This window comes from Hemiscyllium ocellatum, chromosome 2 (genome assembly GCF_020745735.1).
Source record: "Hemiscyllium ocellatum isolate sHemOce1 chromosome 2, sHemOce1.pat.X.cur, whole genome shotgun sequence".
NCBI classification, from domain to species: Eukaryota; Metazoa; Chordata; class Chondrichthyes; order Orectolobiformes; family Hemiscylliidae; genus Hemiscyllium; species Hemiscyllium ocellatum.
Window position 1 is genome coordinate 26,569,913 of NC_083402.1, and position 27,751 is coordinate 26,597,663.

Consider the following 27,751-nt stretch of genomic DNA (forward strand, 5'->3'; position numbering starts at 1 on the left):
AACTTCACCCATAACTCAGGGATTGGTTGTAATAAGATGTAATTTATATTATTTTGATGCACAGTTGAAACCATGCACAAAAAGTACTACTGTGGACAGGTTCAGGAGCAATTTTCTGTCGTGTAATCTCCTAGCATCGAACTTTTATCCGACAACCTTCGGAGAAAGCTTGACTGAAGGGACCTTTTAAATCCATCCAGGTTAACTGATAAAGATGGCCTTGGGTTGGCATCTCCTGGATCTCACATATACGTTGCTTGTGTCAAAGGCTTTCTCTGTACCAAATTAAGCTCCTGTTGATTCTATCCGCTTCTAAACCAGAGCCCATAGGGTCCAAGTGCACTTTGGCCTCAGGCCAGTACGAAGGGTTTATACTCTGCTTGAGTTGGTTCCTGCATAGTATCTGCATTTAGTTGACACCAGCGTTTATCAATGCAAGTTAGGATGAGTTTTTAAAGAGAAAGGCTACGTATTCAGAACTGCCTGGACATAGTGTCTTTAAGTCAACCTCCTGGCTAACAAGAGTTGGAGTAATTTGACCAAGTGCTTCATGAATCTGGCCATAAATGTTCTGCAGAATGTACAACAGAGATATCTAATTGGTAAATGTAAAGTCAGCAGAGTCTTAGTAAACAATGGGGCTGGTCTCTCATCAGAGAAAGACGACTGGTGGTGGTTACCACACCTCAGACAAGGGAAAAGATTGCGAAGGAGAGACCTTCATGGTACCCTCAGCCAGATGCAGGAATTGAGCCCACATTGTTGATATCACTTCACATTACGAGTGTATAGCCAACTGAGCTAACTGACGCCTTTTGTCCAATTGAGGGAAATTATAATCATTATGCTTATTCTATTAGCAAGGCAACAGTGTTAAAGGAGCAATAGTCACTGCAGCAGAAAATGTGGTACAATTCCATAGATCTTTGGGGTTCAATTCTACATAAACTTCAGGAAGTATTTCTTTGCACAGGGTAAATCCACAGCTGGAATGTGTTGCTCGAAAAATGGTAGCAGCAGCCAAAACATTGAGCACAATTATGAAACAACTCAGTGTTGTAATGAACATATGTTTGTGTAGGTATTTTTGAAGGTTGAGATCAAATAGGTCAAACAGTTTTCTTCACCTACTCTCTTGGTAATTTGGAAAATGACTCCAGTCCAATTTCTGGAGGACATCAGGCAGTGTTTGAATTGGATTGCACCACTTCTCAACTCTGTTTATAATAGAAGCAATGACTTGACTCCAAATTCCTACTGCAAAAGCTGTTATCCACTTCAGGACAGAGAAATTGGTGTTTTCCACTCTCAGCTCATTTTCTCAATAATCTTAATGATTGACTGCCCCAGTGGAGTAAAACATATATCCATTTCAGAAGAGTGGACTTATAATAGTGACAGTCTTCACAGACTGAAACTGATCGTGTATCCTTTCTCTCTTGGATGAGTATTTACTCTTCGGGGATAAAGAAAAATATTATGGAAATTAAAGTAAAATGGACTAAAACTGACTTAAATTACCCATACCCTTACCATTGGCTGTCTATGATATAGCATGTCAGGCTTTAAATCTGAACTGTTTCTAGCTGCAATTAAGTGACTACAACAGTTGTTGGATAGCTCCTCTACTCCAACTTTTACATGGCTAAATCTAGCTCTCTATTCCGAGAGCAGGATTGTAAACTAATAATTTCATAGGTTGATAAAAAGAGGCATAAGTAATCATAGTTCACATTCCAAACTACAGGAAAACTACAAGTAAAAGTGATTTAATAATACTCCCTCACTTATGTGTTCTACTTGCAAGTTAATTCCTCTAAAATGAATGAATGCATCCCTATGTCAGGAAGCCTCTCAAAATAGAATTATTTGTACAAGTAATAGTGATTGTTCAGGATTTATAGTGGGCTAATTATACACAGTTCCTGTATTTATTTTGGATTGGATTTAACCCTTTCAATACATGTAGTTAGCCTACACAATAAAGACAGTACTGGTTCCTACTCTGGTACTGGATTGCAAATGAAGCCAGAGCCATTGGGCTGTAGACTTCATTACAGCCCTGACTCAAACATAGACCTGAAAAGAATTGAATTCAAGAGGGAGATCAGAGTAACTGCCATTGATATCAAGGTATATTGGACCAATAGTGGCATCAAGGAAGCCTTGCAAATACAAAGTTAACAGAACTCAAGGGAAACGTTATCCCCTCATAGCAGTCATACCAAGCACAAAGGAAAATGGTGGTGGTTGCTAGCAGTAAATCGGAGTAGTATTGTAGGCCCATCTTCTTCATCAGAAACATTCCCTCTATCACGGAGGGATGGCGGTACGGTGGCTCAGTGGTTAGCACTGCTGCCTCACAGCACCAGAGTCCCAGGTCCGATTCTAGCCTCGGGTGACCGTCTGTGTGGAGTTTGCACATTCTCCCCATGTCTGCGTGGGTTTCCTCCCACAGTGCAAAGATGTGCAGGTCAGGTGAATTGGCCATGCTAAATTGCCCATAGTGTCAGGGGCATTAGTCAGAGGGAAATGGGTTTGGGTGGGTTACTCTTCGGAGGGTTGGTGTGGACTGGTTGGGCTGAAGGGCCTGTTTCCACACTGTAGAGAATCTAATCTAATCTAATAACATTGAAGATTGAGATGATTGCTGATAGCTGTACCATATTCAGCACCATTCACAACTCCTCAGATATTGAAATAGTCCATGATCATATTTGACATAACCTGGACAATATCCAGGATTGGGTTGATAAGTGGGAAATAATGTTGGCACCACACAATGCCAGACAATGAACATCTTCATAGCAAAGAATCTACTACATGAATGAACAATACAAAATATTCCAAACTACTTCCCCACTCATCTTGGTATGTTAGTTTCGAGGTTTTTTTGAGTCTCTTTCAGACTGTGGAATCCCTTTGCAATTCTCCCCAGGAATAAAGAACAAAGAAAATTACAGCCCTTTGGCCCTCTAAGCTTGCACGGATCCTCTATCTAAACCTGTTACCTATTTTCCTAGAATCTGTATCCCTCTGCTCCCTGTGCATTCATGTATCCGTCTAGATACATCTTAAATGATGCTATCGTGCCCACCTCTCCCATCTCTGCTGGCAACGCGTTCCAGTCACCCACCACCCTTGTGTAAAGAACTTTCCACACATATTTCCCTTAAGCTTCGCCTCTCTCACCTTGAACTTGTGACCCCTAGAAATTGAGTGTCCCCCAGTCTGGGAAAAAGTTTCTTGCTATCCACCCTGTCTATACCTCTCATGATTTTGAAGACCTCAATCAGGATCCCCTCAACCTCCGTCTTTCTAATGAAAATAATCCTAATCTACTCAACCTCTCTTCATAGCTAGCATCTTCCATACTAAGCAACATCCTGGTGAACCTCCTTTGCACCCTCTCCAAAACATCCACATTCTTTTGGTAATGCGACAACCGGAACTGCACGCAGTATTCCAAATGTGGCCGAACCAAAGTCCGATATAACTGTAACATGACCTGCCATCTCTTGTACTCAGTGCCCCATCTGATGAAGAAAAGTATGCTGTATGCCTTCTTGACTATTCTATTGACCTGTGTTAGCACCTCCACCTTCAATGTACAATGAACCTGAACACCTAGATTTCTCTATACATCCCAGGTCTTTTCCATTTACTGTTTAGTTTGCTCTTGAACTGGATCTTCCAAAATGCATCACCTTGCATTTGCCCAGATTGAACTCCATTTGCCAGTTATCTGCCCAAATCTCCAATCTATCTATGTTCTGCTGCATTATCTGACAATCTCCTTCACTGTCTGCTACTCCATCAATCTTAGTGTAATCTGCAAACTTTCATTCAGACCACCTATACCTTCATTTATGTATATCACAACCAACAGTGGTCCCAGCATGGATCCCTGTGGAACACCACTGGTCACAGTTCTCCATTTTGAGCAACTCCCTTCTCTCTACTATTCTCTGTCTCTTGCTGCCCAGCCAGTTCTATATCCATCTAGCTGGACCCCATGCAACTTCACTTTCTCCATCAGCCTACCATGGGAAATCTTATCAAATACCTTGCTGAAGTCTATGTATATGATATCTACAGCCCTTCCCTCATCAATCAACATTGTCACGTTCTCAAAGAATTCTATTAAGTTGGTAAGACATGACTTTCCTTGCACAAAACCAAATTGCCTATCACTGACGAGCCCTTTTCTCCCAAATGTAAATCGATCCTATCCCTCAGTATCTTCTCCAACAACTTCCCTACCATTGACATCAGACTCACCAGTATATAATTACCTGGATTATCCCTACTACTAGTGGGCGGCACGGTGGCACAGTGGTTAGCACTGCTGCCTCACAGCGCCTGTAGACCCGGGTTCAATTCCCGACTCAGGCGACTGACTGTGTGGAGTTTGCACGTTCTCCCCGTGTCTGCGTGGGTTTCCTCCGGGTGCTCCGGTTTCCTCCCACAGTCCAAAGATGTGCGGGTCAGGTGAATTGGCCATGCTAAATTGCCCGTCGTGTTAGGTAAGGGGTAAATGTAGGGGTATGGGTGGGTTGCGCTTCGGTGGGTCGGTGTGGACTTGTTGGGGCGAAGGGCCTGTTTCCACACTGTAAGTCTAGTCTAATCTAATCTAATCTACCCTTCTTAAACAAGGGACAACATTAGCAATTCTCTACTCCTCTGGAACCTTACCTGTGTTCAAGGATGCTGCAAAGATATCTGGTAAGACTCCAACTATTTTCTCTCTCACTTCCCTCTGTAATCTGGGATACATCCCATCCATCAACTCAGTTTAGTGGATCTCTGAGTGAGCCTCATGGACTAATGAGACTTGGTGGCCTGCTCCCCTGAGCTCAGCTTGGCCAAAAATGGCCAGCACCAGCAGAATGACACACCAGTTGCTGCAAGTTTGCTTTTGCCTCTTTCCAAGACCTCATCAGGACCTAAACATTCAGCCCCATGCTGGATGCTGACAATAGGGGAAGAAGTGAGGGGGGAAAGAAATTAACAAAGTAGGTCTGCTGTCCGTTCATCCACTGCTCAATGAATTCATGTATGAAATGGGAAAGGAAGAGCAATTAGGGACAAAATGATGAGGTAAAAGTGGAAGCATATTTTTTATTGCCAAAGTATATAATCCTCCTACACAAAAGAGTTATAATTATACTCTATATGTAAATTGTACAGACCATTTGTGAAAGGATCAAGAGGGAAAAAAGGGACGAATTTGACGTAATTGGCAAAAGAAGTAAGCTCCTTCATGGTGAGAAGGAGTCTGAGAATGTGGTAAAGATAGGTTCAACTGATACATTCAAAGGAAGGCAGACTTATTCGAAAAGAACAATGCATGGCTACATGCACAAGGCAGGAGGATGGCACAAGGTAAATTGCTTTTCGGAAAGCTGACATAGACATAATGGGCTGAGTAATAATTCTGCAAATCTGAGCTATTTATGCATAACCATTTTATTTTTTGGCTCTTAATAGATTATAATAAATCATCACTTATGACAAATAAAGGCAAGATGCTGGAAATCTGAGATAAAAACAAACAATGCTGGAAAAATCAGCATATCTACCGGCATCTGTGGAGAGAGAAACAAAGTTAATAGTTTGAGTCTGGTATAACTCTTCTTCTGAATTATAGGACATCACCTGTGATGGTTTAGCTGTGATATAGAGTTCCATGTTCCTTAGCAGAGTCAACATGGCAAGATTGACTTGATTGTCTGACTGTGCTAAAGTTAAACATAAAAACCAAAGAACTGCTGATGATGGAAAGTAACAAAAACAGAAATTGCTGGAGAAACTCAGTAGGTCTGGCAGCATCTGTGGAGAGAAAGGAAAATTAAAGTTTTGTATCTGGTGACCCTGCTCGAAACCTTAATTGAGCTGAGTTTCTCCAGCATTTTGTTTTTTGTACTATATGTTAACAGTGCACTGTGGGATCGGAATCCTGCTTCGGCCAACCGAGTAAGACTGGCAGATTCCCTTGTGTAAGGGGCATGAACAAACCTTTTTAGGTTTACATATTAATCCAGAAGCTTTCCGTGACTTTTTTGTTATTTGTTCTGGCTCCAGCCTAGCAAAATTTCTTGAAAGTAAGATTGGAGGGCTTGAGTTATAAGGAGAGCTTGGATAGGCTATGACTTTTTTCTTCCTTGGAGCATAGGAGGCTGAGAGGTGACCTTATAGAGGTTTGCAAAATGATGAGGGGCATAGATAAGGTGAATAGCCAAGGTCTGTTCCCTGGGGTAGAGAGTCCAAAACTAGGCATAAAGCTGAGAGGCAAATTTTACACAGGGAATGTGGTAGGTGTATAGAATGAGCTGCCAGTGGAAGTGGTAGAGGCGGGTACAATTATAACATTTAAATCAAATTTGGACAGATACATGGATAGAAAAGGCTACCAATCAACCACACCGCTCTGTGGCCCAACATTTCAACTCCCCCTCCCACTCTGCCGAGGACATGGAGGTCCTTGGCCTCCTTCACCGCTGCTCCCTCACACCAGACGCCTGGAGGAAGAACGCCTCATCTTCCGCCTCGGAACACTTCAACCCCAGGGCATCAATGTGGACTTCAACAGTTTCCTCATTTCCCCCTCCCCCACCTCACCCCAGTTCCAAACTTCCAGGTCAGCACTTTCCCCATGACTTGTCCTACCTGCCTATCTTCTTTTCCACCTATCCATTCCACCCTCCCCCCTCCACCGACCTATCACTTTCACCCCCTCCCCCACTCACCTATTGTACTCTATGCTACTTTCTCCCCACCCCCACCTACCTCTCACTTATCTCACCACACTTCAAGCTCTCTGCCTGTATTCCTGAAGGGGTTTGTCGATTTTAACTGCTCCTAGGACGCTGCCTGAACTGCTGTGCTCTTCCAGCACCACTCTAATCTAGACACTGGTTTCCTGCATCTGCAGTCATTATTTTTACTTAGAGGGATATGGACCAGGGTAAGGTAAATGCGACTAGTTCAGTTTAGGAGATCAGCGCAGCATTGAGGAGTTGGGCCAAAGGGTCTGTTTCCGTGCTGTGTGAAGCTATGAAAGCAACTTTCCAGCTCATCATGGGAGTTTTGAAACTTCCATCAGCCGACAAACGGTGTGCCAACCAGAACATGCAGTCTCCATGGATAAACAAGGACAACAAGTCGTTCCTGCAGAAATAGATGGGGTTCAGGTTTCTATCGATACTAGTGATGAGAGATCTCAGGCGCGGGAGGCCGAGGAACATCATCCAGCCATTTCTTCTGGAAGTGCTAACGGGTTCCTCGCAACTCTCACCAGTTGAGCTGGGGAAAGCGGTCTCTGTTTGCAGCGCGGAACACACTGTAAATGGGGAGGTTTTCCCTGCAGTCCCACGTAAACCCCATCTAACAGCAATAAAGAAGACTTTACTGCGTACCATTGGGGCTGGCACACAAGGGTTAACCAGAGCAGAGCGCTGCATAACATTGACCTGCCAGAAATGAATACACACATACTATATATATATATAATAGATATTATATACACATATATATTCGGTGTTGTTAGTAATTAGATGCATCCTATTGCACAGCAGCTTCAGAAAATAAGTAGAAAGCCATTATTCACCAGCAAGTTTATTTATGGCTGACCCCTTAAATCATTGCATCGTAGATGCACTGATTGGACACAGCATGAAAGGACGGGCGCTCTGCATCAGCTTAGGCAGGGAGAGGAGGGGAGGAGGGGGGTGGGGGCATGTGTGCGTGTGGAAGCTCGCCGCCCGCTCTCACAGTCAAACCGACAACGCTGAGAGCCCAGAGAGAGGGAGAGAGAAGAGACGCCTTCAGCATCCCGTCTCCAGCCCCCCAGTGCAGGGCTTGTCAGGGCAGCCGCTGGCCATGAGGGGCATTGTGTCCAGGCTCCAGGGGAAGCCGGCTCTCCCCAGCTGCTGAGGTAAGGTCGGTGTGGCGGCGCCGGGCCATGTGTACGCTTGTCAGAGAAACAGGGATCAGTCGCCGCCAGGCTAACCCCCCACCATACACACAGCGCAGCGATCTGCTCTCCCTGTGTGTGTGTGTGTCCCTTGTCTCTGATTGCATCGGCCCTGAGTGTCTGAGGGTGCATCCTTCAAGCTACAGTCAGTCAGGAGATCTGCGAAGTTTAATTTTCTGTGGCGCGCATTGTTTGGGTTTCCTGAAGTAAGCGTTCGCAGTTCCTGCTGTAACAAGCGTTTTCAGACGAGCCTGGAGCGTGCTCGCTTGCTGAGCAGGAGTGGAAGTTGGAGACTTTTAATCATTTTACAAACTTTTCTGTGTGTGTGTGTGTGTTTCTGTCCTCCCTCTCCTGTGGCTCTTTGTGTGGGATTGACGGCTCTGAACCGTGTGATGTGAGGAGAGTTTCTAACCCAGCAAACCTGCCGCCCTGTGCAGACAGACGGGAGACCGTGCATTTGAAGAATTGGCTTTTCTTTGAGAGGAAAAAAAGACATATTTTCTTCTCTTTGCCCAACGTCGCAGGCGATGCTGGGGTGTAGTGTGATCTCTCCATCAGCTGCCTCGGGAATCTCTTGGACATGTTCTGTGCCACCAACTTGATTCCTCCTGGTGTGTCTGTATCTGTATGTGTGATTTAGACACTGACCGGTAGTTTTACACAGTAAGGCAGGGGCGCGCAAAGGGCTGCTTGTCTTGTTTTGATTCTTTAAGGGAAACAGTTGAATTGTTTTGACGGTATCTGGGGTCACTGGGTTGGGGTGGGGGGTGTACACATGTGACGCTTGTAGTTCCTTTCACCAGCCCCTTCAAAGTATGGGAAACGACAATAACAAAACAACAGGAGTGAGTCCCTTGCTCACCCGTTATTGATTCATTCTCTGAAGAATGGTTTGTGTGATAGAGACAGATAAACACCCCTGGCTTTTGGGGAGAGTTGTAGCGCCTGGGCACCCGTTCAGCTGAAGTTTGCAAATGCAAGTCGGTACCTGGGCAGATTCCGAACTGTTGCATGCGGCCCCTTCCGATTGCAGTTCCCGTTGCTCGCTGGACGAGAGGGGAGGGTGTTCCAGCAGCAATGTGCAGACACACACTGGGAACAGGGCAGCTCACCAGAGAAAGGGACAGCAGACCACATGCACAGTCTCTGCTCTGTCTGTGGAAATTTGGCTCCAGCCACATTGTTGAGTTTGCAAGGGTGTGCATCGCTAACAGCGATCGGGATTGATGGGAATCTGACTATGGGGTGGACACTGAACTGATCTCTTTCATGATTTGGAGATTAGCGCCGTGCCCTGTATAAGTCAGTCCGTGGACTCCTTTCTTATGGCTTTACGAGGGAGGCACGATGCTGTCTCTCCTGAGGAAGAGCCTCGACTCCCTTTTCCATTCCTCAGCGCCTGACAAAACACTTTGAAATCTCGGGGTTTGTTTTTGTTGTTTAGTTTCCTTTACCGCCTCTCGCTTATTCCCCACGAAGGCTGCAGGTTTAATGCGAATTCTCCGAGTTCGACTTTTAGTTTCTTCCACGACCCTCAACTTATAAATTACAGAGAGAAACTGCACTATTTGAATGCAATCCTCAGCTTCCCATCTCACTTCTTCACTCCAAGCTTACTTAACTTAAGAGACTTTATTTAAACTTAAACTTTATTTAAGAGACTCCTGGACATGCATATGGTCACAGAAATTTGACGGTGCATACATAAGGATCAGTGGTCTGCACAACATCGTGGGGTGAAGGGCCTGTTCTGTTCTATGTTAACAAACTACATCCTCCCCAATCTGGGTGTAACAACTCACTTACGAAAGAAGTCACAACTAACTACTCACATTCCGGTTTAAGAGTAAGGCGGTTCAGTCCAACATACGAACTGTTTTCTTCAACAACAGGCTGCATTCGCTGTCTCAGGTGTAAACATCCCCCCCCCCCCCATCTACAACATCGTCGTCCAACAGGTTGAGATGTGTGCGAGCCAGACTTCCTAGGGATGTGGTGGGAGAGAGGAAGAGATCAGATCAGTTGGCTGAAAGGGGAGCTATGGGTGGGGACATAAAAGTATTGAACAAGCCAGGAGACATTGACTTGTTGTTGTTGTCAAGGTTGGGGGTCAGTGCTGGGGCGAGATTGCCAGTAAACTGAAGCAGGCTTGACAAAACTGATCAAAACTAGCGGGTAGCTTCTGAGGCCTTTGCAACTTCAGAGAGCTGATTTCACCCACTGCCCTTGGTGATAGCTTTCAACGCTGCAATCACCTGCCACTTTGTTTCTCTTGACTCAGTTAAAAATCACACAACGCCAGGCTATGGGTTGGACTATAACCTGGTGTGTGATTTTTCACTTTGTCCACCTCAGCCCAACACCGGCTCTTCCACATCATTTCTCTTAGCTGAAAAGGCACCCCCACCCTCCGCCGCCCCCCCCCCCCCCCCCCAGCTGATTGTGATGGTGCTGGTCATTTTTAAAACGCCTTTTCAGAATACAACCGGAAACAAGAATAAAGCTATACAACGGGCAAGTACAAAGTGAAAGTTCAGAAGTTTGGAACCCAGAGACGTGTTGGGTGATAAAAGGGATAAATGCTAATAAGGAATATAGGATACATATGAGGTGTCAGACGGCATCTGCGAAAAAATGACATAAGGCGGAATTTTGTGTTTCTTAAAGTAATCACAAGATGTCTTTTACTGAATGAGGAGAATCGTAAAAATTAAGTGATTAAAATTCTGAACACAGATTTCCAGTTTAAAAAGTCCTGAAGCACCTTGATGTTTTAAACGAGATATTAGGTCTCCTGATGTCAGGAAATACCGTGCATATGCATATAAGTTTCTGAATTAATTTAGGGAAAAGAAAGTAAGTGGGGAAAAGGAGCATCTTTTTGGTTCAGTTTCTAAACTTGAGTTTGAAAGAAAATAATTGAGGGATTTTGTCGCTTTCCCAAACGTTTTGACATGCAAATATTGTGCACTACAGATTTTTTGATGGCCAGTTTTTATTTTTTTTCAGTTTTTGTGCTTTTTGCAGTCATTTCCTAGAGGTAGTAAATGTAATCTGAGCTTTCTGTCTTTGATCAAAATCAGTATAAAATTGCAGTTTCTGAAATTTATTTGACAGTGTTGCTGCTTGAGATGAATTGGGGCAATGCAACAAGAAACAGCTCACCTCACACTGCGCCAGACAGCTCTGTCAACACCAAACTGAAGGGGAAGTGTGAGGTGCAAAGTTTTGTCTATGATAAAGTTGACCTTGTTGTTATTTCCAAGCAAGAATTTGCAGCATTGATTAGGGTATTTTACAAGTTTGCTCACGTTGCAGGCTATGAACTGTTGTAAAAGGATCACATCTATTAGCTATGAACATAATAATTTAGCAATGAATTTCAAGTTGAATATGTTATGTAGTAGCATGGGGACAGATTTTCTGTCACATTCATTGGAGTGTGGTGCTGAGGGGTTATTTGGGGTGAAACTACCCTTTTAGCACAAGCGGATGAGGCAAAAGGCATTGAGTAAAGATTTAGCTGTGATTGAAGTCATAAGAACAGACAGCAAGAGTAAGTCAATCATTCCACAGAACTCTACATATCTTCCAATTGCACATCTTGACAACTAGGTACCCTGCAGAGAAGGTGGGAGGGAGAGGGTGCCTTTGTAGGTGTTACTTTCTATCATAGTATAACAGTTTCACTGTTGAATGAAGGCAGAACTCTCAAGTTAGTTCTGTTTGCTGGCAGCCTGTGTGCCGAAGGGGATTCGAATTGTTGTGGGTAATGGTGAGTAGTGAGTCGAGGTTGTCTCCTGACTGAAATGTAGACAAAGTGAAGGGCAGGCGTTCCAATCTGTTTGTCCCCAATTACCCTACTGAATGTGGTACTGCTGCTGCTGCTATCTTTTATTTTTTGCGGAACATGAGGATAAGCCAATGTTTCTTTTGTACGTGTACATTAACGTAAGGAGAGTAAAATTAAATTTTTCAGTCTTTTGTGAGATCTTTGGCAAAAATAATTGAATCTGCAATCATCATTTTTATTGTATAAATTTAGTGAGATATAGCTGAGATAAGTTACTTGAGTTAAGAATTATACTACTCGCACGATTTTTTTCTTTGTAGATTTTAATGCCACTTCATGACTTAGTGGGGGAATGTTAGATTGAATGTTATGCTATCAAACAATATAGATCTTGAAAATCCTCAGGCTTCATCCTTTTTCAATTCTGAGTGTAATGGTTTCAACTCGCGAAAGGTTAAATATTTCATTGACTTTCAATTGGCTAAACTAGGGTGGGGAGAAATTCTTTGAAAAAATCTTGTCTCTGTTGGCTAGTCAGTGAACTGTTTGTGGGCATTGTGCAAGGGCAAGGATTGGGCTCAGCTGTGTTGCCCCTTATTGTCTATTAATTTGCCAGCACTCACTGCCCACTCTCAAGTACAGCGACTCAGTAAAAGTGCAAGCAGACTGCTGCACCTGTGGACCCATGTATTAACAGGAATGGTGATTGACAACAAGATTTCTATCAACATATATATAAAATCTGAATTTCAGGCATATGATAACAAACATGTAATGCATAAAACAAAGCATCCTTACTGGTCTGTGAAAACTGAAATTTATACCTCAATTAAAAAAGCAGACAATAAAAACGTAGCATGCAATAAGGTATGGTGATGTTTTGAAAGGAATTTTCACGCTAACCCAATATATGAAGCATTAACAGCAAATTTTGGGTTAATTTTTGACTTGAAGAAGGAATAGAATTGGAGGAATAAAATTAGTCAGTTTTTCTGTGTGAAATTTTGGTATGTGGCTTTTCAGATAGACTAGTAATTGATCCATGTACAAAGAAATACTGCAGCTGTAAAGTCTCTCTCCATTGCACAGCGAGCCAGGAGAATAGAGATTTCAATTAAAAGGTGAAAGGTTTGCCCATCATTACTGACATAATGTGCAGTAAGATTGTGCACTGGCTTCTTAACTCTTGCAGTAATGAAATTTCTTTGCATCTCACAGTGCCTTCAAATCACTTTATATTTTATTGCTGCAACATGAAAATAAGTGTTAGTGTCGCGTCGAGGGAAAATACTTTAACAATTCTTTCCTCATGGTGTGCTGGATTCAGATAAAATGCAGAAACACCATTGTAAGAAAAAGAAGCAACTTTTATCTAAAATGTTTGTCGAAAAGAAGTGAATCATCAAAATTCAGCCCCGAACTTAATTTAATTATCTAAAAGTCTTTAATTTATGACTTTTTTCCTGTAAACAACATCTCTAGTAAATTTACTAGACTTTCATCTTTCCTGTGCATGTAGCTGAAATTTACAATTTAATGCTTAATATGCCTGATGACCATGAGCATTTTTCACAAAATGTTGCTGTATTTTACAGTGTTGTTATTATTGTATGAGCTTTAATTGGCGGTTTACATTTCAATTTTTATAGACCAGTTTTGATGCTTTGTTTGATAGCTTGCCCATTTTCTGTCACATGCTGAAAATTTAGGTTTTGTCTGCGCATTAATAGAAATCTGATTCACAAACCACCACCCCATTCTTTCATTCTGAGTTGTTTCATTCTGTATCCTTGCTTATAATGAAGATTAATGGTTTTGTGCACAGAAATGCTTTGGAGGGCTGCGTTCATTGTGAATGCTGAGTGCTATACTTGTAATCAATTTCAAATGAGCTCCTCTGTTATTCGTCAGTCTCTATCCAAACCAGTGTTATTAGGCTGTATTAACCTTGTTGATGATTGATTGAAGCACTTCTGCATATTAAGCTGGCATTTGTTGGAGAAGGAGCACAGGAGATGGTGAAGAGGATTTCTATGTTTTGTAGCAAGTTGCCATTGTTTTTAGCTTGTTCGCTCCTAAAAGTTTTACAATTCAGCGTAAATGGGAATTAGATAAGGCCAGCACCGAGTCTTTGTGAAAGGTCTATTTTTAATCCTGAGTGGTGTTGTGATGCAAGCAGATGGTTCTTGTAATAGCAGCTAATGGCAAGAGAATGAATTTAGCTGTTAAAAAGGAAAGTGGCAGGGAATGGATGGAGCGAAAGGTTAGAATACTACCCTTTCACCTCTGAGACCTGAATTCAAATCGAGGCAATTGAAAGGATAAAGGCCTCTTTCTGACATAAAGAAACCTCAGTAAATTTTATTTGAGTGGTTTCATTTCTGATTCTAGTGGCTGTGAATCACTCTTGAATTTGTTGCTGAGTTTGACAGTCTTATTTAAACTGTTTTTGTTTTGGCATCATTTTAATTCCAAAGCCCCCTGATTGGGTTCCATGAACCGCTCCAACTGATAAATTACTGTATTCCAGATCTCTTCATCCAGTTTCCTATTTGACTGCTGAATTAAGCAATGTTGGCAGAGAACGGCATCAGAGGGCATGAAGGGTGTTAGGTGTAGAAGGTGCATTAGAGAATATAGTCTGCTATGTTTTTGAGGTCAGACAACCAAAGAAGTGTGGGGAGCTTGGCTCTGTAAATGTGTGTGGTATCTTACCCGAAGGATAGTTGATGTTGAAACTGAGGAAAAATGTGACAAAATGATCTTAATTTCCTAGAATTAACGTGTTCCACCGCAAGTGACGCAAAACATGCTTTATCTGCCGCAAAACACACTTTGTGCCTTTTTAAATTTAGCATGAAGGTGGATATGTTTGCAATTTCATTACACTAATTAGTCCTAAAGTGGATGGAGAAATATAATCAATGTGTAAAGCATCCATTATTTTCACAGTATATTTCAAAGCACAACTGTTGTATTAAAAAGGATGACTGAAGGTCAGCTGTGTTCTGGTAGATTTACCCTGAAATCCTGAGTTCCAGTATTTGTCCTGACAGCTGTACTGACTATTCTTGCACTCAGTTCAATATTAAAACGGTTAATTCATGCTACTGGATCTTGTTTTGCCTCTTCCTTAACAAACCATTGTGTGTGCCAGATGAATGATTGAAGGGAGAACCATGTCCAATCTGTAAAACTTGTTCCCGAAAAGTTCAAGCCATCATTCCATTATGCTGTATACTTTTAACCATATGCTTCTGGTACACACTGCAAGCGATTGCTTGGTGCACATTCTGAGTGTATTTGTGCACCAAATATTTTTTAATGGAACTGTCTTTGCCAATAATTACTTTTATCTGGGATCTTTTTCTGGTCCAATTTTAAGCTTTCAATACTTAAAGCAGACCGACATTGGATAGCAACAAGACATGGAGCAAGCAGCCACAGGGCAGCGGTTAAAATGAAGGTGGGCAGCCTGAATGTCTTTATTTCTTTTGGACTATTTTGCACTATTCATTGGCGTGTATTTTGTCAGCTGCTGTGAATTAATCTGTTTTATTTGATTTAGCACCTTTGCAGAGAGAAAAAAAACTGACTTTTTTTCCCAAGAAAATAAAATCTCTTTTATGTGTCAGGGATTAAAAGTATTTTATATCTAATGTGAAGACGCTTGCCAAGAATGTGTTATTGGTGACTGACTTGACCCTCAACTTTCTTGTTGCTCTTTGTTGGAGCTCTCAGTTTTCTTGAAAGAAACTGGGTGATACAGAGAGAGTAACTTTTCTATGAGAGGGGTAATGTTTTTCAACTTGTTTCTAACTTCAGCAGTTTAATTAACTTCACAAAGTGCTCCAGAGATAACTAAGTTTCAAAATTAATTTCTATTACCTGGGTATTTACTTTTTGTTTCATAATGCTTTTTCACTTTATAATAATTTTACAGTAAAATAAATTCAGGAAAACTAACATCAGTAAAAGTTCAGTGATTTTGCTGATGTTGGGTAATTTGTGCTGGTAGATTCTAATAATATGGTCACCCGGGTTTCTGTTGTGATTATTCATTTTCTTCCTCAGGGTGAGAGGTCCTTGTTTCTTGTCAGTATTTTCTCCCCTTAAACTGTCCTTAGACTGCCTCCCGCAACATGTGCAAGCGGGCAGACTAGCACCTTTCACAAATCTACACCTTTCACAAATCTACCTCTTCAACAAACTGTTGGCCATTTGCGCTAAGGGATTCTGATGTGTCATGATTCTTTGAGCTATTTTACTGTGTTAAATGCAAGTTGTAGTTATCAACTGGCGGGAAAATGTTTTTGGACATTGTGAAGTATTGGACAAATGCAAGTCTGTTTTAACTTTACTAAAGGATAGCTGTTTTAGATAGTCCAACGGTCATCAATACGTCTACAGTTTTACTCGTTCATTTTTGCTGAAATCAAACTTTTGATTTTAGCATTTGATTTTGTTTCCCTTTTACCTTGTGTCATTTTCTTTTCTTTTACCAGCAATTTATACAAATAGTCATTACTCCTGTTGTAGTTAAAGTGTGTGCCAATATTTGCTTCCATTTGGGGTGTGGGAAGGAACGATCAAAGCTAAAATAGGCTTAATGCAGATCAAATTTGGTCTGCACCATTGAATTTTGCATCAGATAAACCTGCATCGTGTTCGTGAGGAATGTGATTTCTTTGATGATCATTGCATACTGTTGAGGTGCACCTTTTTTTTCTCACGGTGTCCATATTATTCCTCAGCAACATGTCTTCAGAATCAAAGCCTTTGGATTTGTTTAGAGCATTGTCAGTACAACCAAAAATTAATATTTTGTCCTCGTCCATGGGATGTAGGCCAGTTGTTAGTTTGGTTGAGTCCTAATTCACCAATTTAGATACCTCTAATCAACCCGTTCAGACATGCTATAAGACACCTCTGGAGCAGGTAAGATATGAACTCAAGCTCTCAGGCCCAAAGATTGGCATATTCCCACTGCACCACAAGAGTCCTCAGGCCAGCACTTATTCCCAATAGGAGTCAACCACATTGCTGTTGGTCAATTATAGGTCAGTCTACATAAGGTTGGCAGATAGTAAGACATCAGTGAATCAGGTAGATTTTTAACAAACATCAACCATGACATTTAGCTTGTGAGTTGGCTAACATTTCATTGAATTGAAATATTGCCATCTGCCCTGGTGTGTTTGAAACCATGTCCTTCAGGGCATTAGAATCATAGAATCCCAACAATGTAGAAACAGGTCATTTGGCCCAATAGGTCCACAGCGACTCTCCAAAGAGCATCCCATACAGACCCTCCTGGCCGCCTCCCCCCTCCCCCACCCCCCTCCAATACCACCCCACCCTATAACCTGCATCTCCATTGGCTAGTCCACCCAACCTTCAGATCCCTGGACACTATGGTCAATTTAGCACGGCCAATCCAATTAACCTGCACATCTTTGGACTGTGGGAGGAAACCGGAGCACCCGGAGGAAACCTGAGCAGGCACAGGGAGAATGTGCAAACTCCGCACAGTAAACCCAGCTCCCCGGTGCTGTGAGGCAGCTGTGCTAACCACTGAGCCACCATGCCTCCAGAGTTTCTGAATTCGCTTGCCCAGTGATATTACCACCTCCCTCTAGATACTGTTGTGTTTTCTTCCTTTAGTAGTTCAAGTGATTTTGGTTCCAGGATTTCTTTGCATGATGTCAAATTGCCAGCTCCCTGCTATGATAAAGTTAGTTTCAAAAATAGACAGAGCAATGCAGTATGGAAGTTCTCTGTTTTTTAAATAAGAGATGAAAAGGAAAAATTACCTTTGTGTACAAATTCAATGCCAATTAGTCTCTGTGGGAAAGTCTGGTTAAAAATAAGTTCTCTTGCCATTGTAAATTTATTATTGACTCTTGTTTCTTTAACACTGTGGTAGACAGAGATTTGCTATCTCAGGGAATTGAGGGAGAAGGGAATGGGCAGGAAAGTAAATCTGAAGCCCAAGATAAGCCCTGAAGGTGTCGAATGGCATAGTCAGCTCGATGCGCTGTACGATCCATATTCACTCCTGTTCTCACGCTTTGTTCTTCCTAATGTTTTTTGAGGCATCTTTATGGTCTTACATTTTGTTTTAACCTGAAATTTTCTGTGCTCAGGACAAACATTCTGACTGGAATGTGAAACACACTAACCTGTTCTCAGTTTGATTTTCTCTGAGGATACTTGATGGCAAACCTCAGGTTCTTTTTCACTATACCCACCGGGCTGGTTGGGTGGGTTGGAGTTCAGGTCAGGTGTAGGGGCAGCAAGTTTATATAAAATCAGCTGGGTTCCTAGACCACCTCCTTCCCATTCACCTCAACCTGATTGAAATCATATGCCGAAATTGGCAGCCTGCCTATCACATTTAATGACATAATGAGTATTACTCCACTCGCTTCAAAAAACAGTTGACATGGTCAGCTAGGTCCGAATGGACAAGCCAATTTTTTAAAGCCCTTGAAACAATGGGAAGGAAGTGGTAGGGTACTATGTTTAAGGGGATGTTCTTCATGCATCAGGGGAAACCACTGTATTGATTGATTGATTGATTTATTGTCAGATGTACCAAAGTACAGTGCAAAGCTTGGTTTCTGAGCAGTACAGGCAGATCATAGTAAGCAAGGATATATAGTTCAAAAAGATTTAGAGGCATACAGATTACATTGCACATGCCGTGCAGTAGGCAAGATCAGCATTAGCGAGATAAGTATTACTTGAGGCTGGAAGCTCATTCATCAGACTAATAACAGTGGGGAAGAAGCTGTTCCTGAACCTGCTGATATGTGTGTTCAGGCTTCTGTATCTTCTGCCTGATGGAAGGGGTTGTAGGAGATCATTATTGGGGTGCGATGGGTCTTTGATGATGGCAGCCTTTCCACAGCAGCGAGCCATGTAAATGATGTCCATTGATGGAAGGATGGCTTCCGTGTTGGTCTGGGTTGTGCACACCAATTCTGTAGTTTCTTATGGTCCTGTGCAAAGCAGTTGCTGCACAGGCCATTATGTACCCAGATAGTATGCTCTCAATGGTGCATCTGAAGAAGTTGGTGAGGCGGGCAGGTGGGTCTGGATGGGATGCTCTTTGGAATGTCGCTGTGGACCTATTGGACCAAATGACCTGTTTCTACATTGTTGGGATTCTATGATTCTAATGCCCTGAAGGACATGGTTTCAAACACACCAGGGCAGACCATTAGTAGGAAATGGTCATACTAAATTTCCTGATTCGCCTGAGGTAGAAAAGGTGTTGTTGTGACTTCTTGACAATCAGCTTACCAAATCTTGTCCTCCTCCCCCTTTGCATTCTCCTTCCATGGGTAGAGGAACCACTTGATGTACCTCACTGCAAATCCATTGGGCCTTCCTCATGAAGCGGGTTGTGAATTCAGCGGTCTCCCACCCAAACGTTTGGCACTGCCAGGGTCTGCTGGAAATACCAGCCAATCAGATTGATCTGTGGTTCCACAGCAGGTGCACTCAGAGGCAGAAGTCTCTGCCTCCATCACTCTGCAGTTGACAGCTGGAAGTCCAGTGACGTCCCGTTGGTAGCATGCTGACATTACTCCTGTTGGAATGGGGGTGCGTGGGGAAATGGACGAGCAGCTTCACGCTACAACTTTAACCCAAAAGTGGATAAAAAAGAGCTGAACTCCAGAGGTGAGGTGAAAATGACTGCACTTGACATCAATGCAGCATTTTACCAAGTATGGTATGAAGGAGCCCTCGTAAAATGAAGTCAGGAGGAACTTGGCTGAGGAATTGTTGGCTGGAGCCATGCCCAGTGTAAAAAATGATGGTTATGATTGTTGGAAGCTAATTACCTCAGCCTGAGGACATTACTAGAGGGCTTCCTCAGGGCAGTAGGCCCAAACATTTACAGCCACTTCACAGAATCTCAGAAATGTTGCTGCACAACAGAAGGCTGTTCAGCTTGTCATGTCTCTGTCAGCTCTCTGTGGGAGCAATTTACTGAGTGTCATTCCTAACCTTCGCTCCCCAGCTTTGCATATTCTTCCTCTCTCCGGCAAGAATCCAATTCCCTCTTCAATACATTGATGGAACTGGCATTTACCACACTGTGAGGCAGTGCCTCACTGCCTGATTTCAGATGCTAACCACTCACTGTTTGAAAACAATTATTCTTCATGTCGCCATTGCCACTTTCGGCCAGTTGTTTCAGCAGTGGCCTTCTCTCCAGTGATGGTTGTCAAAAGATCAATGCCTTTCAGAGTTCCTCAGTGACTGATATGTGGCAGTAGTATTCATGCCACACAAACTCTAGGCAGTGATCATCTCCCACAAGACAGAAGCTAATCATCTGCTCTTGCCAGCCATCACTAGACTAAGGTGCTATCGTCACTGAATTTCCTCAACATCACCATCCTCCAAGTTCCCATGATCAGAAAGGTAACAAACCTAGCCACATAATTATTGTCTTGTAAAGTCAATAGTGGCCTCACTAAAAGCAATTAAACAGAACTTGAGCCTAACGTTTTGAATGGTGCCTTTCCATGAGCATCTTATTTGAGCTGTACAGCAATATTGTATGTGATAGAGATGTGGCAATGGCAAAACCACTTTAGCCGTTGCAACAATTTTAAGAGTAAAATGCCAACATGCACCCAGAATGCAGGATTGTGAATGGCCGTTTGCATTTATGTTAGCATCCAGCATCATTCATGTGCTGTGGAGTGAGAGACTTCACCATAATCAGAAAATGTTGTCACGTTTTGTTTTTTAGAGTAGTACTTTATAAACAAATGCAATAAATATGTAAACTCCATCCAGAAGTGATTTATGAGTATACAAAACCCAATCACGTTGTCCGTTATTTTTGATTTAGTAATCATAAAAGCAATTCGCCATTTTGGCTTGTACCATATTGGCTTGTACCATATGTGGCTGTGATAAACAGCTTGATGAACAGTGATGCACACAAACAATATTTTCAGTTGTTACCTTTCATGAATGACTGGCTCATTGAAAATGCATCCTGCATCAAGGACTCAGTCGAGGAGAGTGTCAAATCTAAAGTATTTGATTCAATTTATTCTTGGCAATTTCACTGCTGAGTGGCCTGTTCCTTTCATTGTTTTTGACATCAGCGCTTTTTAAAAAATCAACATATTTTTAAAGGAATTCACAGTACTATACCTGACATCGAGGAAGTAGGGTGAAGCTGTAATGCCAGATCTCCCCAGCAGTTCAGTGGCAAATTTGACTGGCTTGTGTGAAGCTTGAGCCATACAGAAGAGAATGGCCACAGGTTTATACCTTGTCTCTATTCCGTTACCTGGCCACACTAGTTGCAAAAGTAGAATAGATAATAGACAATAGGTGCAGGAGTAGGCCATTCTGCCTTTCGAGCCTGCACCACCATTCAATATGATCATGGCTGATCATCCTTAATCAGTATCCTCTTCCTGCCTTATCTCCATAACCCTTGATTCCACTATCGTTGAGAGGTCTATCCAACTCTTTCTAAAATGAATCCAGAGACTGGGCCTCCACTGCCCTCTGGGGCAGAGCATTCCACACAGCCACCACTCTCTGGGTGAAGAAATTTCTCCTCATCTCTGTCCTAAATGGTCTACCCCGTATTTTTAAGCTGTGTCCTCTGGTGCGGCACTCACCCATCAGCGGAAACATGTTTCCTGCCTCCAGAGTGTCCAATCCTTTAATAATCTTATATGTCTCAATTATATCCCCTCTCAGTCTTCGAAACTCAAGGGTATACAAGTCCAGTCACTCCAGTCTTTCAGCTTAAGGTGATCCTGCCATTCCAGGAATTGACCTCGTGAACCTACGCTGCACTTCCTCAATAGCCAGAATGTCTTTCCTCAAATTGGGAGACCAGAACTGCAGACAATACTCCAGGTGTGGTCTCACCAGAGCCCTGTACATCTGCAGAAGAACCTCTTTGCTTCTATACTCAATCCCTCTTGTTATGAAGGCCAGCATGCTATTAGCCTTCTTCACTACCTGCTGTACCTGCATGCTTACCTTCATTGACTGGTGTACAAGAACACCCAGATCTCTCTGTACTGCCCCTTTACCTAAATTGATTCCATTTCGGTAGTAATCTGTTTTCCTGTTCTTGCCACCAAAATAGATACATTTATCCACATCAAACTGCGACTGCCATGCATCTGACCACTCACCTAACCTGTCCAGGTCACCCTGTAATCTCCTAACATCCTCCTCACATTTCACCCTGCTACCCAGCTTAGTATCATCAGCAAATTTGCTAATGTTATTACTAATTCCATCTTCTATATCATTAATATATATTGTAAAGAGCTGTGGTCCCAGTACTGATCCCTGCGGTACCACACTGGTCACTGCCTACCATTTCAAAATGGAGCCGTTTATCACTACTCTTTGTTTCCTGTCAGCTAACCAACTTTCAATCCAAGTTAGTACTTTGCCCCCAATACCATGCGCCCTAATTTTGCTCCCTAACCTCTTATGTGGGACTTTATCAAAAGCTTTCTGACAGTCCACGTACACTACATCTACTGAATCTCCCTCGTCCATCTTCAAAGTTACATCCTCAAAAAATTCCAGAAGATTAGTCAAGCATGATTTCCCCTTCATAAATCCATGCTGACTCTGACCTATCCTGTTACTACAGTCCAGATGTGTCGTAATTTCATCCTTTATAATAGACTCCAGCATCTTTCCCACCACTGAAGTCTGTCCTTACAATAGCACGTATAGCCTTGAATATTCATTTCCCAGGCCCTGTCCACGTGAAGCCACGTCTCAGTTATCCCCACAATATCGTATCTGCCAATTTCCAGAAGAGCCTCAAGCTCATCCATCTTATTTCTAATGCTTCTTGCATTCATATATAGTATTTTTAATTTGTTACTGCCCTCACTCTTCCCATTAACTCCTATTTCACTCACCATTCCAGCATGATCCCTTTTTGAGTTTTCCGCCTCATTGATACTGTTGTCTTTCTTGACTTCCCTTGTTCTAACTTTCCCTCCAATTTCCTTCTTAAACATCCAGTTTGTCCCTCCCCCCCGCTACTTAGTTTAAATGCTGCTGTGTTGCAGTAGCAAACCTGCCTGCCAGAATGCTGGTCCCTAACCTATTAAGGTGCAAACCGTCTCTCTTGTAGAATTTATGCTCACCACAAAACATACCCCAGTGATCCAAGAACTTAAATCCTTGCTTCCTGCACCAGTTCCCCAGCCACACGTTCAAGTCCATTATCTCCCTGTTTCTGGCCTCACCAGCCCGAGGAACTGGAAGCAAACCGGAGATAACCACCCTAGACATCCTGTTTTTCAGCCTTCTTCCGAGTTCTCCGAAGTCCCGCTGTACTATGTTCCTCCTCTTCTTCCCGACATCATTTGTGCCGACATGTACCACCACCTCTGGCTCTTCACTTTCGTCCTTGAGGATTTCCTGCACTCTGTCTGTGATGTCTTTAACCCTGGCACCAGGAAGGCAACACACCATCCTTAAGTCGCACCTGCTGCCACAAAAACCCCGGTCAGTTCCTCTCACTATGGAGTCCCCTATTACCACGGCTCTGTGCGATGTCCGACTCTTCCACTCTGCCTCCATGCCAATGTTTGATTGACAGACCTGGCCGCCTCGCGGACTGGCAGTGTCATCTGTCTCTACTGTTTCCAAAAGATTCAACTTGTTCCTGACAGGTCCTTCCCCAGGGGTCTCTTGCACCTGTCTCCTCTCTGCCTTCCTCATCGTCTGCTCTCTTCTGGTATGGTCGGTGTAATAACCTCGCTGAAGGTCTTGTCCAGAAAGATCTCGTTCTCTTGGCTGAGCTGAAGGTCCTCGAGTTCTTTCATCAGTGCTGCAATATGCTCGGTCAGTAGCTGAATGTGCACACACTTTCCACACGTATACGAGCCAGACACACCAGAGTCGTTGACCTCCCAATTCAAACACGTAGCACACTGAACCAGCTTGACAGTCATGTCTTCACCCTCTTCAACTGTGGCGTAATCACTTCACTCAACCTCCTTGTCAAAGACTCCTGAGCTAAAGCCTCACTCTTCAATCCACAGGAACTTCCTCGGACCCTCTTTTTGGGGCAAGTCTGTGGACTTTTAATTTAGGTTAGAGGAGGAGGGAGGGAGGGAGGCCCTACTTTGTAGGACCTGGGGTCTGGAACACACCCACTCAAATAACAATCACTTACCTTCCTGACCGGCTTTGCGCTCCGACTTCACTTCCGCCCAGCTCCCGCCGCTCTCTGCTGCAAAAAGCTCGATAACAAAGTCTTAAGTTTGTCTGTTCCTAATGATGGCCATGATTCCTATATGCCGGTGTTGGAGTGAGATGTAAAAAGTTAACAATTACACAACACCAGGTTTTAGCCCAACAGGTTTATTTGGAAGCACTAGCTTTCAGAGCTAATGTGAAGGAGCAGTGCTCCAAAAGCTAGTGTACTTCCAAATAAACTTGTTGGATTATAACCTGGTGTTGTGTAATTTTTAACCTAATGATATCAGTTGACTGCTACTGCAAATAAGTCTTTTAATGTTTATTGATAGATCGGGTTCTGCTACGATTCTCATTTGTTATGCATCCCTGTCTCCTTTCAGTCCATCATGGTGACTCTGCCTTCAGTTGTACATACCATCACCTCTCGAACTGCCTCCCTAAACCCTTTTGCCTTTCTACTTCTCTTTCCTCCCACAAGACATGGTGTAACCACAGCACAGGGATAAATGTACTCTCAGTTAGAGAATCATAGAGTCATAGAGATGTGCAGCATGGAAACAGACCCTTTGGTCCAACCCGTCCATGCTGACCAGATATCCTAACTCAATCTAGTCCCACCTGCCAGCATCCGGCCCATATCCCTCCAAACCCTTCCTAATCATATACCCATCCAATTGCCTCTTAAGTGTTGCAATTGTACCTGCCTCCACCACATCCTCTGGCAGCTCATTCCATTCAGGTACCACCCTCTGCGTGAAAAAGTTGCCCCTTAGGTCTCTTTTATATCTTGCCTCTCTCACCCTAAACCTATGCCCTCGAGTTCTGGACTCCCCGACCCCAGGGAAAAGTCTTTGTCTATTTATCTGATCCACGCCCCTCATAATTTTGTAAACATTTCATAAGGTCACCCCTCAGCCTCCGACGCTCCATGGAAAACAGCCCCAGCCTGTTCAGCCTCTCCCTATAGATCAAATCCTCCAACCCTGGCAACATCCTTGTAAATATTTTCTGAACCCTTTCAAGTTTCAAGTCATCTTTCCGCTAGGAAGGAGACCAGAATTGCATACAATATTCCAACAGTGGCCTAACCAATGTCCTGTACAGCTGTAACATGACCGCCCAACTCATGTACTCAATACTCTGACCAACAAAGGAAAGCATACCAAACACCTTCTTCACTATCCTATCTACCTGCGACTCCACTTTCAAGGAGCTATGAACCTGCACTCCAAGGTCTCTTTGTTCAGCAACACTCCCTAGGACCTTACCATTAAGTGTATAAGTCCTGCTAAGATTCGCTTTCCCAAAATGCAGCAACTCGCGTTTATCTGAATTAAACTCCATCTGCTACTTCTCCACCCATTGGCCCATCTGGTCCAGATCCTGTTGTAATCTGAGGTAACCCTCTTCACTATCCACTACACCTCCAATTTTGGTGTCATCTACAAACTTACTAACAGTACCACTTATGCTCGCTTCCAAATCATTTATGTAAATGACAAAAAGTAGAGGACCCAGCACCGATCCTTGTGGCACTCCACTGGTCACAGGCCTCCAGTCTGAAAAACAACCCTCCACCACCACCCTCTGTCTTCTACCTTTGAGCCAGTTCTGTATCCAAATGGCTAGTTCTCCCTGTATTCCATGAGATCTAACCTGCTAGTCAGTCTCCCATGGGGAACCTTGTTTAGATTACTTACAGTGTGGAAACAGGCCCTTCAGCCCAACAAGTCCACACCAGCCCGCCGAAGCGCAACCCACCCATACCCCTACATTTACCCCTTACCTAACACTATGGGCAATTTATCATGGCCAATTCACCTGACCCGCACATCTTTGGACTGTGGGAGGAAACCGGAGCACCCGGAGGAAACCCCGCAGACACGGGGAGAGCGCGCAAACCACACAGTCAGTTGCCTGAGTCGGGAATTGAACCCAGGTCTCAGGCGCTGTGAGGCAGCAGTGCTAACCACTGTGCCACCGTGCCGCCTTACTGAGGTCCATATAGATCACATCTCCTGCTCTGCCCTCATCAATCTTCTTCGTTACTTCTTCAAAAAACCTAATCAAGTTTGTGGGATATGATTTCCCACCCACAAAGCCATGTTGACTATCCCTAATCAGTCCTTGCCTTACCAAATACATGTACATCCTATTTCTCAGGATTCCCTCCAACAACTTGCCCACCACTGAGGTCAGGCTCACTGGTCTATAGTCCCCTGGCTTGTCTTTACCACCCTTCTTAAACAGTGGCACCACGTTTGCCAACCTCCAGTCTTCCGGCACCTCACCTGTGACTATCGATGATACAAATATCTCAGCAAGAGGTCCAGCAATCACTTCTCTAGCTTCCCACAGAGTTCTTGGGTACACCTGACCATGTCCTGGGGATTTATCCACCTTTTAACTGTTTCAAGACATCCAACACTTCCTCCTCTGTAATCTGGACATTTTGTGAGATGTCACCATCTAATTCCCAACCCTTTTCCACAGTAAATATTGATAGAAAATATTCATTTAATATCTCTCCCATTTTCTGTGGCTCCACACAAAGGCCGCCTTGCTGATCTTTGAGGGGCCCTATTGTCTTCCTAGTTACCCTTTTGTCCTTAAAATATTTGTAAAAACCCTTTGGATTCTTCTTAGTTCTATTTGCCAAAGCTATCTCATGTCCCCGTTTTGCCCTCCTGATTTCCCTCTTAAGTATACTCCTATTTCCTTTATACTTTTCTAAGGATTCACTAGATCTATCCTGTCTATACCTGACAAATGCTTCCTTCTTTTTCTTAACCAAACCCTCAATTTCTTTAGTCATCCAGCACTCCCTATACCTACCAGCCTTCCCTTTCACCCTGACAGGAATATACTTTCTCTGGATTCTTGTTATCTCATTTCTGAAGGCTTCCCATTTTCCAGTCGTCCCTTTACTTGCGAACATCTGCCTCCAATCAGCTTTTGAAAGTTCTTGCCTAATACCGTCAAAAGTTGTGAAAACAACAGAGATAAGTGGCCCCACAACTGTTGCATTGGATCTAAACTCTGCAGTCTTTCCACATTCTGTTAGAGATTATGGTGGACAACTAAGAGGTGGAGACCACTCAAAAATCTCTATTATTTGGCCAGAGGTACTGAGTGGATGATTAGGCCAGAGGTCCCCGCTATCTTAGGTGCTGGTCTCCATCCAAATCAATCAATGCAACTGGTATTAAGAAACATCTTACGTACTAGAATCTGTACAAACTCTGTGCAACTCCTGAAAACTTCCTCACCACACTGCTGAAAATTCACACTGTCACACCAGCCAAGCTGTTCTAGTAGTGATTCCAAAGTGATAGAAGGTGGCATCAACAGTGCTATCAAGTGACACTTTCTCAGCTCACACTCACTGCTGCTCAGTTTGGCTTCTGCCAGGACTGTTGAGCTATAGAGCTTATTACAATCTTCATCCAAGCCTAAAAAAAAAGCTGAAGTTAAGAAGAAGTAAGGGTTACTATCCTTGACATCAAGGCAGCATCTTTTACTGAATGTGGCATCAAGAAGTCCGAGCAAAATTCAAGTCGGGGGGGAAGCTTTCCATTGGCATGGGTTATACTTTGCAAAGATAGTTGTGGTTGTTCGAGGTCAGTCATCTGAGCTCAAGGTAATCTCTGTTCGAGTACCTCAGATCAGTGTCTGAGGCAGAACCATCTTCTACAATGATCTTCCCTCCATCATAAGGTCAGAAGTGAGGTGATCGCTGATGATTG

The 27,751-nt window shown here is 43.2% G+C and overlaps 1 protein-coding gene across 6 annotated transcripts in view; it reads left to right on the top strand.

Moving 5' to 3' along the window:
* Positions 1 to 7,791: 7,791 nt before the first annotated feature.
* The window catches only part of LOC132822044 (teneurin-3), an 822,914-nt gene continuing 802,954 nt past the window's right edge, over positions 7,792 to 27,751 (top strand). For all 6 annotated transcript variants that reach the window (XM_060835055.1, XM_060835070.1, XM_060835085.1 and 3 more), the window contains exon 1: positions 7,792 to 7,936. The gene's annotated coding sequence lies outside the window, so the exon portion shown is untranslated. The remainder of the gene's footprint in view (positions 7,937 to 27,751) is intronic.